The following is a 20,769-nucleotide window of genomic DNA, read 5'->3' as shown; positions in this document are numbered from 1 at the left end:
TACACCGGTGAGAGGAAGCGTGGAGCTCAACAAACAGAAGGTAAAGCTACCACTCTAAATTGTGAAAGGCAACCATCCAGCATTGCTAGGACGCACATGTCTGGAAAAGATCAAACTAAACTGGCAGGAAATTCACATGGTTGCAAAAGAGGACACAAACCTGCAAGGGATATTGAGGAAACACACGGATGTGTTCAAAGGAGAACTTGGCAGTATGAAGGACATAACAGTTAAACTGACAGCAAGCCAAAATGCTTCAAAGCTAGACCTGTCCCATACGCCATAAAACCAAAAGTTGAAATTGAGCTAAACAGACTAGTCGAGAGTGGAGTATTGGATCCAATGAATGTTAGTGAATGGGCTCCACCCATTGTTCCAGTCATAAAAAAAGATGGATCACTCAGACTCAGACTGTGGGGATTTCAAAGTCACCATTAACCCAGTCTTGACTGCTGAAAAATATCCACTACCCCTCATTGACGACCTCTTTTCTGGTTTAGCTGGAGGACAAAAATTCTGTAAGATAGACCTATGTCAGGCGTATCTACAGATGCATGTGGACCAAGAGTCACAAGAACTGTTGATCATAGGACTGTCGAGGTACCGGAGGCTTCCTTTTGGAATCACCTCAGCTCCTTGTTTCGGAGAGCTATGGACCAGATACTGAGCGGGCTCACTGGGGTCCAATGTTACCTCGATGATCTACTCATCACCGGCAAAGACGAGCAGGAGCACCTGAGAAACCTGAACGCTACACTACAGAGATTGGAGGAGTACGGTCTGAGGGTCCGGAAGGACAAATGCGAGTTTTTCCAGCCCTCTGTTGAGTACCTGGGCCACGTCATCGACAGTTCGGTGCTCCACAAGGCGCCATCGAAGGTGAAGGCCGTTGCGGAAGCTCCATCCCCACAGAACGTGAGTCAGCTCAGCTTAGGACTACTGACATACTACGCAAAGTTTGTGCCAAACCTAGCTAACATGTTAAAGCCACTGCATGAACTTTTGAACAAAACCAAACAGTGGAAGTGGACAAACAGATTTGAGGAGGCCTTCAAGAAAGTGAAAACAGCCTTAACTCAGTCAGAGGCCCTAACCCACTTCAACCCCAACTTGCCATTACAGTTGGCATGTGATGCATCGCCTTATGGCGTTGGTGCGGTTGTCTCACACATCATGCCATGAGGTGAAGAAAGGCCAATTGCTTTCGCATCACGGAACTTAAGTAAAGCCGAGAGCAATTATGTACAGATAGAGCGTGAAGCACTCACCATTGTGTTTGAAATTTCATCAGTTTCTTTTGGCCGATGATTCACACTGCTGACATCATTACCCTACCCTGCAAGAGAAAGACGACCCCTGACAGGTTGACTATTTAGTTCAGACTAACCTCCGACATTGGGGCAGAAGACACCCCAGGGTTAAGTCTGGGAACTGTGGCAGTCTTCCCTCTTTCCCTAGTTTAGAAATGGTTATTCTGAAAAGTTAATTTATTTACATTAAGAGAACTTATGTTAAAAAGAAAACAATAGGCAAAACAGTGAATATTTACTTTTTCTTTGTGAGTCATCAAAAGTAAAGGAGGAGGAATATGTTGTGTATTGATATTCTAGTTTTGTCCCTTTAGGGCACCTGTAACCCCCCCTTGCTTACCTACGTTGCCTTTCTAATCGACCTGGCCCGGGTATCCTGGAAGGATAGTGACCTCATCCCGTCAGTAGAGGATGCCTGGTTATTCTTTAAAAGTGCCTGGCTCACCATCTTAAATAAGCATCCCCCATTCAAAAAATGTAGAACCATGAACAGATATAGCCCTTGGTTCTCTCCAGACCTGACTGGCCTTGACCAGCACAAAAACATCCTATGGCGTTCTGCATTAGCATTGAACAGCCCCCGTGATATGCAACTTTTCAGGGAAGTTAGGAACAAATATGCACAGGCAGTTAGGAAAGTTAAGGCTAGCTTTTTCAAGCAGAAATTTGCATCCTGTAGCACAAACTCGAAAAAGTTCTGGGACACTGTAAAGTCCATGGAGAATAAGAGCACCTCCTCCCAGCTGCCCACTGCACTGAGGCTAGGAAACACTGTTACCACCGATAAATCCACAATAATTGAGAATTTCAATAAGCAGTTTTCTACGGCTGGCCATGCTTTCCATCTGGCTACCCCTACCCCGATCAACAGCCCTGCACTCCCCACAGCAACTCGCCCAAACCTCCCCCACTTCTCCTTCACCCAAATCCAGATAGCTGATGTTCTGAAAGAGCTGAAAAATATGGACCCCTACAAATCAGCCGGGCTAAACAATCTGGACCCTGTCTTTTTAAAATTATCTGCCGAAACTGTTGCAACCCCTATTACTAGTCTGTTTAACCTCGCTTTCGTATCGTTTGAGATTCCCATAGATTGGAAAGCTGCCGCGGTCATCCTCCTCTTCAAAGGGGAGAAACTCTAGACCCAAACTGCTACAGACCTATATCTATTCTACCCTGCCTTTCTAAGGTCTTTGAAAGCCAAGTTAACAAACAGATTACCGACCATTTCGAATCTCACCGTACCTTCTCCGCTAAGCAATCTGGTTTCAGAGACGACACCATTCTGTATACATCTGGCCCTTCTTTGGACACTGTGTTAACTAACCTCCAAATGAGCTTCAATGCCATACAACACTCCTTCCGTGGCCTCCAACTGCTCTTAGATACAAGTAAAACTAAATGCATGCTCTTCAACCGATCGCTGCCCGCACCTGCCCGTCCGTCCAGCATCACTACTCTGGACGGTTCTGACTTGTGGACAACTACAAATACCTAGGTGTCTGGTTAGACTGTAAACTCCTTCCAGACTCACATTAAACATCTCCAATCCAAAATTAAATCTAGAATTGGCTTCCTATTTCACAACAAAGCATCCTTCACTCATGCTGCCAAACATACCCTCGTAAAACTGACCATCCTACCGATCCCCGACTTCGGCGATGTCATTTACAAATTAGCCTCCAACACTCTACTCAACAAATTGGATGCAGTCTATCACAGTGCCATCCGTTTTGTCAACAAAGCCCCATATACTACCCACCACTGTGACCTGTATGCTCTTGTTGGCTGCCCTCGCTTCATACTCGTCACCAAACCCACTGGCTCCAGGTCATCTACAAGTCTCTGCTAGGTAAAGCCCCGCATTATCTCAGCTCACTGGTCACCATAGCAGCACCCACCCATAGCACGCGCTCCAGCAGGTATATCTCACTGGTCACCCCCAAAGCCAATTCCTCCTTTGGCCGCCTTTCCTTCCAGTTCTCTGCTGCCAATGACTGGAACGATCTGCAATAATCTCTGAAGCTGGAGACTCTTACCTTCCTCACTAGCTTTAAGCACCAGCTGTCAGAGCAGCTCACAGATCACTGCACCTGTACATAGCTCATCTGTAAATAGCACATCCAATCTACCTCATCCCCATACTGTATTTATTTATTTATCTTGCTCCTTTGCACCCCAGTTTCTCTACTTGTACGTTCATCTTCTGCACATCCTATCATTCCAGTGTTTAATTGCTTTATTGTAATTACTTCACCACCATGGCCTATTTACTGCCTTACCTCTCTTATCCTACTTCATTTGCACATGCTGTATATAGATTTTTTTTCTACTGTATTATTGATTGTATGTTTGTTTATTCCATGTGTAAATCTGTGTTGTTGTATGTGTCGAACTGCTTTGCTTTATCTTGGCCAGGTCGCAGTTGCAAATGAGAACTTGTTCTCAACTAGCCTACCTGGTTAAATAAAGGTGAAATAAAAATAAAATAAAAAACGTTGAAATGCTTGGAATGTTCTTCCTGTGAAACGCATTAAACAATGCCCACGTTATTTTCTACTCCCGTCTCATGTCCTGTCCTTATATTATTTGTATAAGTAATACAGTGTGCTATACAACAATAGCAATGTACTGAACAACCAAAGATTTCAAGACTGAAGGCTGGTTTATACTACAGGTGTGCTCGTAAATTTAATCTGGAGTGCCAGAGTGTGCTCTGGGCATTTGTTAACTCAGAGCGCTGTCAGATTGCCCGTTCGTAGGGTTGATCCGAGTGTTCTGACTTAACAACAGCAGTCAAGCACCCAAGCTAACTGGCTAATGATGGCTAGCTTGCTAGCTACTTCCAGACACAAATAAGAGAACAGCTCACTGACCATTTTACTCACCCTAGCAGAGCTGGTTAGGCTGTTTTTATGTTATCCAGGGCGTTGGTGACTGCAACTGTGCTGCTGGCAACAATTTAATTACACTTTTTTGCCAACGTTTACTGACACCGGCCATATGAAACTGATGTTGAGCGTTCGTAAATGTGTCAGTTATCCTGCACTCTGACACACTCAGACGAGTGTGCTCTGAAATCAGAGCAGATAGCCAGAGTGAATTTTCCAGCTATGTCTATCCACAGTTGTCACAGTTACATCATAAACATTCTATTGAACTAATTACTTGCATAGTGGAGTATTTTTTTAGACATCTAGCTAACTAGCTAGCTAGCTAAACAATGAACCAAAATCCCAACTCATACTACCCTGCATGAATCTGCAGGTAGCTAACCAACCAGGTTCAATGTTAGCTAGCTAACATTAGGCTATAACTAGCAATGCAAATGGCTCTGAGATACAAATAATATTACTACACAGATCATACACGTAATGTCAGCTAGCTACCTAACACTACACTTTAACTTGAAATGAAAACAACTTTCTGACCAAATTATAAAACGTGTAATATCTGAAAATGTAGCTAGTTAGACTATTTTACCCGTATACATGGATGGACCCTTCTCCCTCTCTGTCACGGATGCCATGGTTGCCCTTAGTTTGAAGATGTAATCCGGAGACAGGTGTTTTATATAACAGCCTTCTGTGTTCTCCTTTCGACTCCGTCTGCATATTCCAATCAAACGGCAGAATTGTCTCCATCTCCTTCGCTATCATACTCTAATTCCACTGATTTCAGAACAAGGTCCTCCAGAAAGTAGAGAAAAACACTTGCAGTTCTACTACGTGATATTTTTTTTAAAAAAAGCTCTGTTGGAAAGGATTACCTACACATACTGACCAGCTCATGTTATAGACAGAAGCGTGCTACATGACAGACCAATCTGAACTCAATCTCTCGGCATGTCCAGCCCCCTCATTATCTCAGTCAATCATGGCTAATGGGAAGGTTGCTGTCTTTTTCCATGGCTAAACCAACTAGGGTCCTAATTTAACAATTGTATTCGTATTTACAGATGGCATACAAGTTTGTTTTAAGGCACATGTTCCAGAAGGCATTTCTGCCCAAAAACGCATTTTGATCAAATAAAAAAAATATATGTTCAAATGGCGCTCCAGTGAAGTAGTGACGGGCAACATACACCTAGTTTCATGAAATGAGTCACAATTATGATCCTAGTGCAGTAAGATTGACCCTCACTTTAATCATTGGTTCTACTTGAGCAGGGGTAGCATTATGCCTGAGATCACCGCTGTTTGCTTTGTATGTGCAGTTACATTCACAAAGAAGGAAAACAATATTTCCACAAATATGATTTCATCTAACTGCATCATCATTTTGTCCTTAGCTTGTCCATTGAACACAAGTAGGTTTGAAAATCTTCTCAGGTGCATTGCAAATATTTGCTAGCGTGTTCTGATAAACCAAGGCACACAATGATATCTCAATGCTTCATCACCTCTTATCTACAACAGTTCTAAGATGAGTGGCTGTCAGCTATACTGCATGCATCGATTTAAATGTTTGGCTTTAGCTGATAAGCAATTTTCATTACTGTGAGGCATCACTGTTAAAATGAAGAAACTAGTGACTGCTAGTTGTCCAGGAATATGACATCAACTTCCTGAGATCTCAGAGTCAACTGTTGTTCCCATGACAAGCTGGCTGCTTCTAGACCCTTCTATAATTGCCTGGAGAATGAGCACTGTTGGGTACTTCATATTGAATCCTACAGTGGGCTGTTACAGTACATCATTCAAACTGCAAATTGAACATTGAAAAAAAACTCAAATCTATGAAGAGCGGTATTCATAACCTCTTTAATTAATAGCAATCCACACCCTTCAGGTGCTATTGTTAAGACAATGTACTACAATGCACAAAAGCTCCAACCTTTTAACCCAACCCCTCTGAAACACACAAATACAGTGCATTCGGAAAGTACCCAGACCCCTTATTCTAAAATTGATTCGATATTTTTTCCCCTCATCAATCTACACACACAATACCCCATAATGACAAAGCAAAAACAGGTTTAGAAATGTTTGCAAATGTATTGAAATATCACATTGACATAAGTATTCAGACCCTTTGCTCAGTACTTTGTTGACGCACCGTTGGCAGCGATTATAGCCTCAAGTCTTCTTGGGTATGACACAACAAACTTGGCACACATGTATTTGGAAAGTTTCTCCTGTTCTTCTCTGCAGATCCTCTCAATCTCTGTCAGGGTGGATGGGGAGCATCGCTGCACAGCTATTTTCAGGTCTCTCCAAACATGTTCGATCGGGTTCAAGTCCAGACTCTGGCATGGCCACTCAAGGACATTCAGAGACTTGTCCTGAAGCCACTGCTGCATTCTCTTGGCTGTGTGCTTAGGGTCGTTGTCATGTTGGAAAGTGAACCTTCACCCCAGCCTGACGTCTTGAGCACTCTGGAGCAGGTTTTCATCAAGGATCTCTCTGTACTTTGCTCTGTTTATCTTTCCCTCGATCCTGACTAGTTTCCCAGTCCCTGCCGCTAAAAAACATCAGCAAAGCATGATGCTGCCACCACCATGATTAATCGTAAAGATGTTGCCAGGTTTCCTACAGACGTGACGCTTGGCATTCAGGCCAAAGAGTTCAATATTTTTTTCATTGGACAAGAGAATCTTGTTTCTCATGGTCTGAGAGTCCTTTACGTGACTTTTGGCAAAGTCCAAGTGGGATGTAATGTTCATTTTACTGAGTAGTGGCTTCTGTCTGGCCACTCAACCATAAAAGCCTGATTGGTGGAGTGCTGCAGCGATGGTTGTCCTTCTGGAAGGTTCTCCCATCTACATCGAGAAACTCTGGAGCTCTGTCAGAGCGACGATCGGGTTCTTGGTCACCTCCCTGACCAAGGACCTTCTCCCCTGATTGCTCAGTTTGGCCAGGCGGCCAGGTCTAGGAAGTCTTGGTGTTTCCAAACTTCTTCCATTAAAGAATGGTGGAGGCCACTGTGTTCTTGGGGACCTTCAATGCTGCATATATTTTTTGGTACCCTTCCCCAGATCTGTGACTCGACACAATCCTGTCTCGGAGCTCTACGGACAATTCCTTCGACCTCCTGGCTTGGTTTTGGGACCTTATATAAACAGGTGTGTAGCCTTTCCAAATCATGTCCAATCAATTGAATTTACCACAGGTGGACTCCAATCAAGTTTTAGAAACATCTTAAGGATGATCAATGGAAACAGGATGCATTTGAGCTCAATTTCGAGTCTTATAGCAAAGGGTCTGAGTACTTATGTAAATTAGGTATTTCTGTATTTCTTTATTTAAAACCTGTTTTGGATTTTTGTCATTATGGGGTATTGTGCGCAGATTGATGAGGATTTTATTTTTTTTAATCCATTTTAAAACAAGGCTGTAACAACAAAATGTGGAAAAAGTCAAAGGTTCTTAATACATTCCGAATGCACTGTTTAAATCATATTATTTACTTTTTGGTCCTCATAAAACATTTATATGTTTCTTCTCATTTCTCATCTTTGGCTGTGTGCAAGCTGGAATTCTACTTTGAGAGTTGTGGCATGGATCACCTCAACATGCAAGATTACTCTATTTCCATGACAGGGTGGGAGGCAGGTTTTTATTATACAGAGATGCAGCGCACCAAAGGAGATTCATACGATATTAAGGGAGGTAGAAGCAGAGGCGAGACTGGACTGAGTGAACAATACCGCAAAGGGTCAATAGACTGCAGGGCTAGAGTCCATTGACTTCAGGGCTAAGAGTCCATCTACTGCAGGGCTAGAGTGCATGTACAGGGCTAGACCCGCTCTCATAAAATGAGGATAAAATCAAGCTGCAGGACTCTGTCTCGCTGTTTCTTGATCTTTTGCCATTTGAAGAAGACCATGGAAAGGTTACTACTATGTTAGACATTCTGGGAGGGAGGTTTCCACTAGAATTGCATTAATCGCTTACAGGAAAGAAAATGTTTGAATAATCTCTACCTTTTCATAAGAATATTATTCTTTAATTCGGCCACTGCATACTGCTAATGGTAAATCAACATATGCATGTTCAAAGGATTCAATCAGCCGGGATTACTTAATAAGAAAATTAGTAGGCTACTAAAAAATTCCACCCACAATCTCCTTCCAACAAAAGTCACGATAACACAGGTCTTTTGATGTTTACGTCAAAAAACATTTACGTGATCGTTTCCACGCGTATCACTAGAAGAAAAGCTCTGAAGTTCCATTCAGGGCAGAACCATGAAGCATCCATTGTTGGTTGCTAAGGATGTGCAGAAGGGAATAGTTTAACAGCAAAGAAAGCTACACAATGCTTTATGCAAGTGTTTTTTTCCTTACTGTTGTACAGCCCTTTGAACATTATTATAGTGTACTTTGGTCACAGTAAATTAAAATGTTTTGAGATGCAATGTTATCTGGTGGCTCAAAGAGAGACAGGTACATGCAATTGATTAACCTTAACCATTAATGAACCGTTAAAAGGTTATTTGAAAGAAGTCTTTATGCTTCTACTTTTTGCAATGGTTAAACCGTTAGGTGACCTATGGATGTCATTACATGGCGCCCTGCTGTTGCAAATGTTGCAGTAAATAGAAAATGACATTGACTGTTTGCAATTGACAGTTTAAGCGTTCCCCATCCATAATGTTGGACACATGGGGCTGGCCTCTAATGAGGCTGAGGGTGTCTATATGTGTCTCCCATTACCCACAGCTGAATTCTAACAAGGGCGTTGTAGAGACAATGCTGTCATATCCCCCTCTGTGTGAGTACAACGGTGTCTGCATTCAGGGGGCTTTCTGCTCCATGAATAATGCAGAGATACCTAGTCAGTCAGGTGATACATTTCAGAGTATAAATCTACGAAGCAAATCGGTTAAGTGAATTGTATTTTGACAGCAACTTAGTCAAATGGAGTGAGTTCGTATCCATCCTCTGCAGAGAGCTTGATCCTCCAATAACTTCAGTTTAAACAGCTTAGCTGAAAAGGTATTCAGTTGTAATAGGTAGGGGGTGATCAGACATCTTTTCTTTGTTAAATCTGTGTGGGCCCTATCAAGCCACCCAATTAAATGACTAATGAAATTTCATACATTGGAAATACGAGTGACTCTGAAATGACAATTAGTCTGGAAAATTGCTTTTATGACTGGTACTTAGATTACCTAAAGCAGAGACACCCAGTTACTCCGGTTGATGTCCTCACAATAACCACTGACAATCAAACAACTGGAAAACAAGTCTCACGAAACAGGAATGGGCTAAGCTGTGGTGCAATGTGTAGACCTATGTAAATACAGGCTAATGTGTAGGCCTATGTAAATACAGGCCAATGTGTAGGCCTATGTAAATACAGGCTAATGTGTAGGCCTATGTAAATACAGGCCAATGTGTAGGCCTATGTAAATACAGGCTAATGTGTAGGCCTATGTAAATACAAGCTAATGTGTAGGCCTATGTAAATACAGGCCAATGTGTAGGCCTGTATCTGAAAATATAAACTGTTGATTAAAATGTTATTTTTCATTCATTGAATGATCACTTAATGGATGATTATGAATTACTTAAGTTGTGTTTACACAGGCAGCCCAATTCAGATCTTTTGTCAATTATTTGCATATCATTCTCTGATCTTCTCCCTAATGTGTAAACAGCAACAGAAAAAAACATGTACGTTTATTTAGGATCCCCATAAGTCGATGCCAATGGCGACAGCTAGTCTTACTGGGGTCCGACACATAACAAAAATACTTTACAATAACTTGTAGACATTCCAGACTTAAACACTTTTTAAAAGACAACTAAACACACTCAAAACAGCCTCAGTTCATCGGGGCATGGACTCGACAAGGTGTTGAAAGCGTTGCACAGGGATGCTGGCCCATGTTGACTCCAATTTTTCACACAGTTGTGTTAAGTTGGCTGGATGTCCTTTGGGTGGTGGACCATTCTTGATACACATGGGAAACTGTTGAGCGTAAAAAACCTGTCAGGGTTGCAGTATTGGACACAAACCGGTGCGCCTGGCACCCCTTCAAAGGCACTTACATTTTTTGTCTTGCCCATTCAACGTCTGAATGGCACACATACACAATCCACGTCTCAATTGTCTCAAGGCTTAAACATCCTTCTTTAACCTGTCTCCTCCCCTTCATCTACACTGATAAAAGCGGATTTAACAAGTGACATCAATAAGGGATTATAGCTTTCACCTGGATTCACCTCGTCAGTCTATGTCATGGAAAGAGCAGGTGTTCTTAATGTTTTGTATACTCAGTGTATACCACCTGAATCCAGATACAAACCCGATCCTCCATATGCGACCTGTGTCTGGATGCTCGGATCAGATTTTTTTGCACATGGCCTGCAGTTACTATGACAATTACCCCAAATGTAAAGGAACAGTGACAGGAAATGAGCATTGCATCTGTGTGCTACTTCAGAGGCTACATGAATGCACACATTTAATATGGGTCCCATGTAAAACTGAGTGTTGACAGTCAGAAAAAAATATTGGATATAGAAAGAAAACCAAATTTGGGTTCTTAGGGTGGCTGTGTAAATACAGCAATAGAGATACAGATGCTAATTTCAGATACAGTACTTGACCAAAATGATGTAATACGAAGGAGTTGAGTGTTAAGCTGTACTGTAGAAGTTTTACTCCTTTCAAAGTGTTGCTTTTCTGTCACACATGATGAATAAGGAACGGACAAGAGATAATTGAAATACTCTTCTTCTCCTCTTGATGAACCCCTTGTGTTCATTAAAAGCAGCAAACAAATGATCTGCCTACTGCATTAGCATAGTGCCTTCGCTACTTTGAATGCAAAGAGATCATTTGCTATTTAATGGTCTTAAAGAGCAATGTGACAGCTGTGTACACATTAAATTCTCAAATTGGAATAAATTAAACAAATCAATTAAAAAAGAAAAGATGACTCGTTATTAAAATCACCTAAGTCGCTGTTTGTGTTGTTGTGTTGGTGTTGTTGTGTTGGTGGTTACCCTGCACATCAATATGTTGGCATCATTGGTGTTCATGTTCATCAATTTTCTCTGAGAGTGTATAAGCTCACTATTTGGACCCTGTAGAACGTGGTCTCTGTGCTTAGTCACAGTTTGACTTCGAAATTTAAGTTGAGACACTGTTACCAAATTGAACACTCAAGTCGGGCTGAGGGTTTCACATCTCGTTAAGGGTTAAAGTTTGGGAAAGGCATCCACCATCCCCGTCTACAACACCCTAGAAAGCCTCCAGGCTACTTGAAGGTAATAGAGCTCACTGTTGCCCACTGGTGGCCGGTTTTGAAGGCAATTCTAGACGTTCTTGGGACCTGGATGGACGTCGAACTTTGACTTCAAACTAGAGCGATCTCCCTGTTGGATGCCCTTACCACAGCCCAAGTCCCATAATTCCCCTCTCTGACCAGGTATGCCACTTCTATACAGACATGAGCAGCACTTACTCAGAGCTTACGACTAATCGGTGTAATTGTCTCCGTCCGAACCAGTCTGGAACCAACCGATTTTCAATTACTGCCATCTTTCCAAATTGAAAGGTGAGTCAGCTACTGCACACTGGTGGCCATCTCATTAATCCTCAGAGCAATGAGGAAAAACAATGGCCAACTCGCTTAATCAGCAATTAACTGGCACTGCCACCAGAGAGTTCATAATTATCCACCCGTTTATTTAATTAAAATCAGAGGTGATTCACGTCCCTCTAACTCTAAAGTACAAAAACCAATCTCCCCGATCAAAGGAGTGTTTAGATTTGCAGTTTCCTCTATAGTTTGAGAAACAGCATCCATAAAACCTTTGAAGCGCTAGTGTCAAATTGGAGCTCCAGTCTACTCTACACTATGGTGTCTCCTTGGCTGCTGTAGACTTTGGGTTACTGGTAATATGTTTACTCCAATCATGAAAACTGAGTGCTGTGTCTCATGTTCAAGCTTTAAACCATTTTGATTTCTACATTGTAGAGCTGCAAATCAATTATTCATGTATTTTATGTATAGTCAATAGGTGGAAACATGGCGTAGAGTGAACTGTAGAGTGTAACCGTTCTATATTGAAAGGAATCCGTTGGCATGGGTATTGAGCTGTTTGCAGTCTGGAGGCGAGAAAAGCAGTAAAAATGTCTACAAATTATTCCTGCATGCACAGTACAAAGGAAACAAAAAAGCTACCCTTTGTACCACTTTTTTTGTATTTGTGAGACTGCATTAATGAAGATATGCTATTGCCATGCACAGTGTCAAAGTAATCTATGTTTGACACATATGTCTGTGTGTACATGCCATGTATGCATGTGTGTGTGTGAGTATGCTAGTGCTGTACTCTATTCTGATCATGCATTCCTATGAAAGCACATAGTTGTTCCTCTTGTAAAGCACATCATTACTTTAATGCATGTCATTTCACCCACCGCATTGCATTCATATTTACATGAAAATGCATAATAAAAAAATGTATGCCTAAAACGAATGAAACCATGTGCAAATGTATTTACATAGTAGAGGTCCCAGTGTCTGATTTAATGTTGAGAGCAAGTGTCTAGTCTAATTGCATTGCCTCAAGCCTTTTACGTGTAAGCTTATGTGATTATCATGCTTATTATCTCTCACTTTTCATAATCTTTGTCCCCCTCAAGGGGAAGTGGGTTTAGCGATTACCTCAGCCTCCTCACCCCTCACCCTACAGGAATGCTTGTGAATAACCCAGCAGAATGAATCTATAGAAGGCCCTGTTCTGCTATGGTTCCTAGATAGATAATAGGTGGAGAGGAATCTAAGGGTAGCAACGAGTATGGATAGGCATTCATGTGACAGCACACATATGGTGTGGTGCATTTACGTCCCTGGTCGACCAATTCGTTGAGTGGATGGTTGATTCATTTAGCTGTTTCACATGGGCATGTTGGGGGTATTTTGAGCATTAACTATATATATTTTTTTTATATATTTCATAGATTTCATTCCTCCCAGGAACCGGCCCTCCAATTAATTTCTGTAACATTCTCAGCTATACGTGACTAAACCCTAGATTTGAAGAGCTATCTCATATTCCCTTTATTGTGTCAGAAATGGGACGATTTCCTCATAACAGACATTATTAATTTAACATATTATTGTTAATCAGGTTAGTAGGGTCTTTAAAAAATCAATTTTATGTTATGAACAACTATCAGAGTTAAAGGTTATGTGTTACAGAGGGCAGGTGTGTAAGCAAGAGAGGCAGCGATTTTTAGTGGAATAATATGAGGAATAGGTTAAATTGGAAAAGAGGAACAGTGTAATAATAACATGGAGGGAAGCAAGGCAAAAATAATCTGTGGATACAGAAACCTTTTATGAATCTTCTCAGCGTTTACCAACAAGAAATTACAGTTCTGTGTCAAATTGTAATTATTTGAGATTAAAATGATCAGATAAACAAATGCAGGGTAAAACAAGGTCAGTGCATAATGTTCCAGCTCTGTTCGGTAGCTGAACCTTAAAAGGAAGACAAACTGAGAGAACAACATCCTCCCCCTCAATTTCACTTCATCACTTTAAAAGTACATCTACATGTAAATGTGCTCATGCAAAGACATGTCCTACATATCTTCCAAATGTGTAAACAATTTTGGGCCTGTTATAACACTGGTAATGTTCAATCATGTTATTGTTAATCATACTCTTAAATTCTATTTGAAAAAGGTAGGGGATATAAAACACTTGGTAGGTTAACCGTAAACAAGCTGTGTTTGAGCACAGTGGTTGAATGATGAAACTGAAAGCACCATTCTACAATACATGATAGTCACGGAGATGTAAAGAGCTTACCCTCTTCAGGGCTTTGGTCTTGTGCAACAGGTAACTCAACAGACAACCTCGTGCGAGCATGACGATCCTCAACCTCCAGTCATTCATTGATGCCGTTAGAGAGGTGGTCAAAGAGGGATTGATTGTGTGGGGGATTGCCTTTTGACTTGGTCAATTACCCACCATTGTTATGTTGTTGTTCCAGTTGTGTTTGTCCTCTCGGTCTAGAATTAAACCTATGTGCCCTGAGGGAGCCAGATAAATGGGGTATGGATTTCTCCACCACTGTGTCCAAGTCAAGGAAGTCTCTCGCTGTAAAAAGTTGTACACTTAGACTGTGCTATATGGTGTCTCAACCATGTTTAAAGGTACTCTTTAACGTCTTGGATCAATATTCTTCTATCAGTAAATGAACAGACATGTTAACAGCATGTTCTAGCTGGCACGCCATTATGCTTGACAAGGATTCATTCTCTGCCTCAAGAAAGTGGTCAATTGAATAGTCAAAGCCATGACAGAACACAGTGATTTCATCTGGAATCACAGACAAAACATTGTTTTAATGAGTAATGGGTGTCCAAATCGATTTGAGTCACCAATTTTCTAAATAGCAACCAGTGTCCGCACTTTACAGTCATCAAACAGCTTTGGCTGTGATAATTCCATCACCCTTTTGTTCTACCACTGCTGGAAGCAGATAAAGAAATCCTGGCTCCCATTTGCATGGCTTGTACAACATCACAAAGCTGCCTTTTGAAAGGGGAGGTCAAAGCTCCCTACCAAGCAAACATGGTGTGCTGTTGTCTGATGATGGCCCCATACTGTTTAGTAAAAAGGACACTGCTCAACTGATGAAAGTGCACAGCGTGATGCATCACATCCAGGCTTCACCAACGGCAAAAGGGTAATCTTGTTTTGTGATTTAGCTAATCTTGTCCTGTGAACTGAACCAACACATAGCCTCAGCCGTTTGTAATGAGACACAAAACACATAATAACTATGGTAACCAGGTTGATTTGTCTGCATCTTCTATTTGTAGATGAGTGTGAGTCACAATTATCTCAAGAAGGAAAATGAACCAGAAGTTCATGTATGTTTTGATGCAAGTTCTTCATTCTGTCTTGAAATTAAGTCTCATTTCTTCCCTGGCCTATGGACAACGAATCATACATTTAACACCATGAATTGTTTGTGAAATACTGGCTCTGCACAAGTGTGATGTCAATTGTGTTAGGCAGATGTGTAGATAGTGTTACAGGCTTTGGTTTTTCCATTTATATTTAGAGGTTGGACGTTAGCATGTGGGGCACCGATTGTGTTACACCTGTGGTGGCTTCTCCATCTCATTAGTTGGAAGGTGTTTCACCTTCCAGTTGGCATGAGAGATGTGGAGGGTTAACACCTTTAGTTGGCTCTCCCTATTTGATTTCTAGAAAAACAATCCTTTATCTGATCTTCCGACCAAAGCCATGTTTGCAGTATAATAGCCATATCTTTATATGGCTATGTATATGACAGTAAGAACATCACAAAGGAAAAATCTGACTGCAGTTCTATGAGTTGCCTGCTGCTTTGACAACAATTGGTTATTCGTTTTTGTTCTGCATTCGTTTGTGACAAGAAAACAGGATATGACTACGTGGTATATTGCATAACAGGAGTCATATGGATGAGAGAGGTTTAAAAATAGTCCCTGTCAATGTTGGTTACAATGAATGTCCACCCGCTAAGACCTGACAGCTCTCAGGCTGGTATGCTTCCTGTGCAGACTCCAACCTAGTCTCCTCATGATATCAGAAGCAGAATTTCATTTTGAATAAATATAATGTCTGCCACCATTGATATTGATTTTCACTCCATTTGAAAACTATGACTCCATAACCGTGTTATGTACACTGAAAAAATATATAAACGCAACATGTAAAGTGTTGGTCCCATGTTTCATGAGCACAAAAAGTTTATTTCTCTTAAATTGTATGCGCACATTTGTTTACGTCCCTGTTAGTGAGCATTTCTCCTTTGCCAAGATAATCCATCCACCTGACAGGTGTGGCATATCAAAAGGCTGATTAAATAGCATGATCATTACACAGGTACACTCTAAAATGTGCAGTTTTGTCACACAACACAATGCCACAGATGTCTCAAGTTTTGAGGGAGCGTGCAAATGGCATGCTGACTGCAAGAATGTCCATCAGAGCTGTTGCCAGAAAATTGAATGATCATTTCTCTACCGTAAACTGCCTCCAACATTGTTTTAGAGAATTTGGCAGTACGTCCAACCAGCCTCGCAACCGCAGACCACGTGTATGGCGTTGTGTGGGCAAGCAGTTTGCTGATTCCAACTTTGTGAACAAAGTGCCCCATGGTGGCTGTGAGGTTATGGTATTGGCAGGCATAAGCTACGGACAACGAATACAATTGCATTTTATATATGGCAATTTGAATGCACAGCGATACCGTGACGACATCCTGAGGCCCATTGTCGTGCCATTCATCCGCACACCGTCATCTCAGTTTCAGCATGATAATGCACTGCCCCATGTCGCAAGGATCTGTACACAATCGCTGAAGATGAAAATGTCCCAATTCTCCCATGGCCTGCATATTCACCAGACATGTCACCCATTGAGCATGTTTGGAATGCTCTGGATCGACGTGTACGACAGCATGTTCCAGTTCCTGACAATATCCAGCAACTTTGCACAGCCATTGAGGAGGAGAGGGAAAACATTCCACAGGCAACAATCAATGGCCTGATCAACTCTATGCGAAGGAGATGTGTTGCGCTGCATGAGGCAAAAGGTCTGACTGGTTTTCTGATCCACGCCCCAACTTTTTCAAAGGTATCGCTGACCAACAGTTGTATATCTGTATTCCCAGTCATGTGAAATCCATAGATTAGTGCCGAAGAAATTTCTCACTCAGTTAAATCTTTGAAATTCTTGCATGTTGCGTTTATATTTTTGTTGAGTATATGTGCCAGTCAGTCCCGGGGCCCTGTGGAAAAGTCCATTATCCCACCATACTTCCTTACTCAGATTAAAGATCAGCCTTGACAGGGATGGTTAGACCCTTTCCTAGTAAACTTTGGAAAGCCTAACAGAAGAAAAATAACCACTGCTGCTACCCTAATCTTACACATCAGAGTGCAGGGAGAATATGGAATACTTTATACACAGAAAGAGCGATGATACTCAGTGTCCCTCAGGCTATAGAGAAAGTTTACTACCATCAAACATAAAAACGTTAAACCGGGATGGGGCTCGGGTGGAATCATCATTTGGCAGAAGAAGGACTTAGCACTGAATTAAATTTAAAAATGTAATTACCACATTTGGCAAAAACTTAACATAGGTGCAATGAATTGTGACAATGATGTATACATACAGTAAGTTTGGACACCTACTCATTCATGGGTTTTTCTTTATTTGTACTATTTTCTACATTGTAGAATAACAGTGAAGACATAAAAAACTATGAAATAACACATATGGTATCATGTAGTAACCAAAAAAGTGTTAAAAGAATCAAAATATATTTTATATTTGAGATTCTTCAAAGTAGCCACCCTTTGCCTTGATGACAGCTTTGCACACTCTTGGCATTCTCTCAACCAGCTTCATGAGGTAGTCACCGGGAATGCATTTCAATTAACAGGTGTGCCTTGTTAAAAGTTAATTTGTGTTATTTCTTTCCTTCTTAATGCGTTTGAACCAATCAGTTGTGTTGTGACAAGGTAGGGGTGGGATACAGAAGATAGCCCTATTTGGCAAATGACCAAGTCCATATTATGGCAAGAACAGCTCAAATAAGCAAAAGAAACACGAGCAATGGACATTAGATTGGTAGATATCTGTCCAAATGTAAGATTTTTGGTTCCAACCACCGTGCCTTTGTGAGATGCAGAATAGGTGAACGGATGATCTCCACATGTGTGGTTCCCACCGTGAAGCATGGAGGACGAGGTCTGATGGTGTGGGGGTGCTTTGCTGGTGACACTGTCTGTGATTTATTTAGAATTCAAGGCAGACTTAACCAGCATGGCGAAGCATCATCCCATCTGGTTTGCACTTAGTGGGACTATCATTTGTTTTTCAACAGGACAATGACCCAAAACACACTTCCGGGCTGTGTAAGGGTTATTTTACCAAGAAAGAGAGTGATGGAGTGCTGCATCAGATGACCTGGCCTCCACAATCACCCGACCTCAACCAAATTAAGATGGTTTGGGATGAGTTGGACCGCAGATTGAAGGAAAAGCAGCCAACAAGTGCTCAGCATATGTGGGAACTCCTTCAAGAATGTTGGAAAATCAGTCTAGGTGAAGCTGGTTGAGAGAATGCCAAGAGTGTGCAAAGCTGTCATCAAGGCAAAGGGAGGCTACTTTGAAGAATCTCAAATATAAAATATATTTTGATTTGTGTAACACTTTTTTGCTTACTACATGTGTTATTTCATAGTTTTGATGTCTTCACTATTATTCTACAATGTAGAAAATAGTAAAATAAAGAAAAACCCTTCAATATCCAAACTTTTGACTGGTACTGGATGTGCAGCTTATTCTTCTTCAGATTCATCATATTATGATCCATTTTATTACAATCGCCAAACAGAAATCATTCAATTTTCAGCAGAGGGTAAAATACTTATTTGTGGAGATTTCAATGTGAGAACAAGTTCTGAGCCTGACTACACTGATGTGGGAGGTAACCACCACATATTTGGACACCCCTCCTTGTACAGTAGTTACATCTCTGTCGTGCCTTAGGCATGTACATGCTTAATGGTAGAATCAGAGGGGACTCTTTAGGTCAGTTTACTTACTGGTCAGCCCTTGGGTCAAGTGTAGTCGATATGTCATCACTGACATTACATTTACATTTACATTTAAGTCATTTAGCAGACGCTCTTATCCAGAGCGACTTACAAATTACATGAACCCCTCTTCTATTAGTGCATTCACTGTCAGACCATAGACACCTTTGTCAGATCACATTCAATCGACATGTTTCTGAAGAAATTAACCAGCAATACTCATTCAAAACATAAACTGTACAACCTGAACCAATCGTACAGATGGGCTCCAAACAGTGCAGAGAAATGATTTGAAATATTGAACTTAAATGAAATGATGAATACCAATACAAAAAAAGAAAGTGTCAATTATGCTATTCGAAACATGAATTGCATATTCCAAAAATCTGAGAAAACCAAAGAAAAGACTTACAACATAACCAATTAGAAATTCAATAAACATGTAACATTCTTGAATCAGTCAATAAAAACAGCAAATCTATTGCATTACCCAATAAGCCTGCAAGATGGTGCTGACAGAGATGGTTGCTTTGCTTCAAGTCCTTAGGGAACCATGCAGTAATTCGTTTTTTATGTATTATTTCTTACATTGTATGTAATTACACTTTAGATTTTCAAGGCTAACAGTCGGGAAAAACTATTGGATATAAGAGCGACGTCAACTTACCAACATTACGACCAGGAATACAACTTTCCCGAAGTCGATGCTTTGTTTGGACCTCCACCCTTGACATTGGATCTAATCCCAGAGGCCGACCCAAAACAACGTTGTAGCCGCAGGAGAGGCAGACAGAGCAGCCTCATGGTCAGACTTAGAAGGCGAGCACACCACCCACCGCTTCCGAGCATATTAGTCGCCAATGTCCAGTCTCTAGACAGCAAGGTGGACAAAATTAGGGCACAAGTTGCCTTCCAGAGACATCAGAGATTGTAACATTCTCTGTTTCACATGAACATGGTTCACTTGGGATATGTTGTCAGAGTTGGTACAGCCACCGGGTTTCTTCATGCATCGCGCCAACAAAAACAAACATCTCTCTGGTAAGAAGAAGGGCGGGGTGTATGCCTCATGATTATGATTAACGACTCATGGCGTAACAATAAAAACATACAGGAAAGTCCTTTTGTTCACCTGACCTAGAATTCCTTAAAATCAAATTAAATTCTACCAGCACATTGACTGTAGTACCCGCTCGAGCAAAACACTGGACCACTGCTACTATCTTCTGCGATGCATACAAGGCCCTCCCCTGCCCTCCCTTCGGCAAATTCGACCACGACTTCATCTTGACCATACCGTCCTATAGGCAAAAACTCAAACAGGATGTACCCGTGACTAGAACCATTCAACGCTGGTCTGACCAATCGGAATCCACACTTCAAGATTGTTTTGATCACGTGGACTGGAAAATGTTCTGGGAAGCCTCAGTCAATGACATTGATTTATACACTGACTCGGTGAGTGAGTTTATTAGGAAGTGCATTGGAGATATTGTACCCACTGTGACTATTAAAACCTACCCCAGCCAGAAACCGTGGATAGATGGCGTCATTCGAACAAAACTGAAAGCGCGAATCACAGTATTCATCCATGGAAAGAGGTCGGGGAATATGGCCGAATATCAAATCAAATCAAATCAAATTTATTTTTATATAGCCCTTCGTACATCAGCTGATATCTCAAAGTGCTGTACAGAAACCCAGCCTAAAACCCCAAACAGCAAGCAAAGCATGTGAAAGAAGCACGGTGGCTAGGAAAAACTCCCTAGGAAAAACTCCCTAGAAAGGCCAAAAACCTAGGAAGAAACCTAGAGAGGAACCAGGCTATGAGGGGTGGCCAGTCCTCTTCTGGCTGTGCAGGGTGGATATTATAACAGAACA

This window comes from Salmo salar, chromosome 12 (assembly GCF_965601325.2).
Source record: "Salmo salar chromosome 12, fSalSal1, whole genome shotgun sequence".
NCBI lineage: Eukaryota > Metazoa > Chordata > Actinopteri > Salmoniformes > Salmonidae > Salmo > Salmo salar.
The sequence above is the reverse complement of the archived record's forward strand: the minus strand, read 5'-3'. Positions refer to the sequence as shown.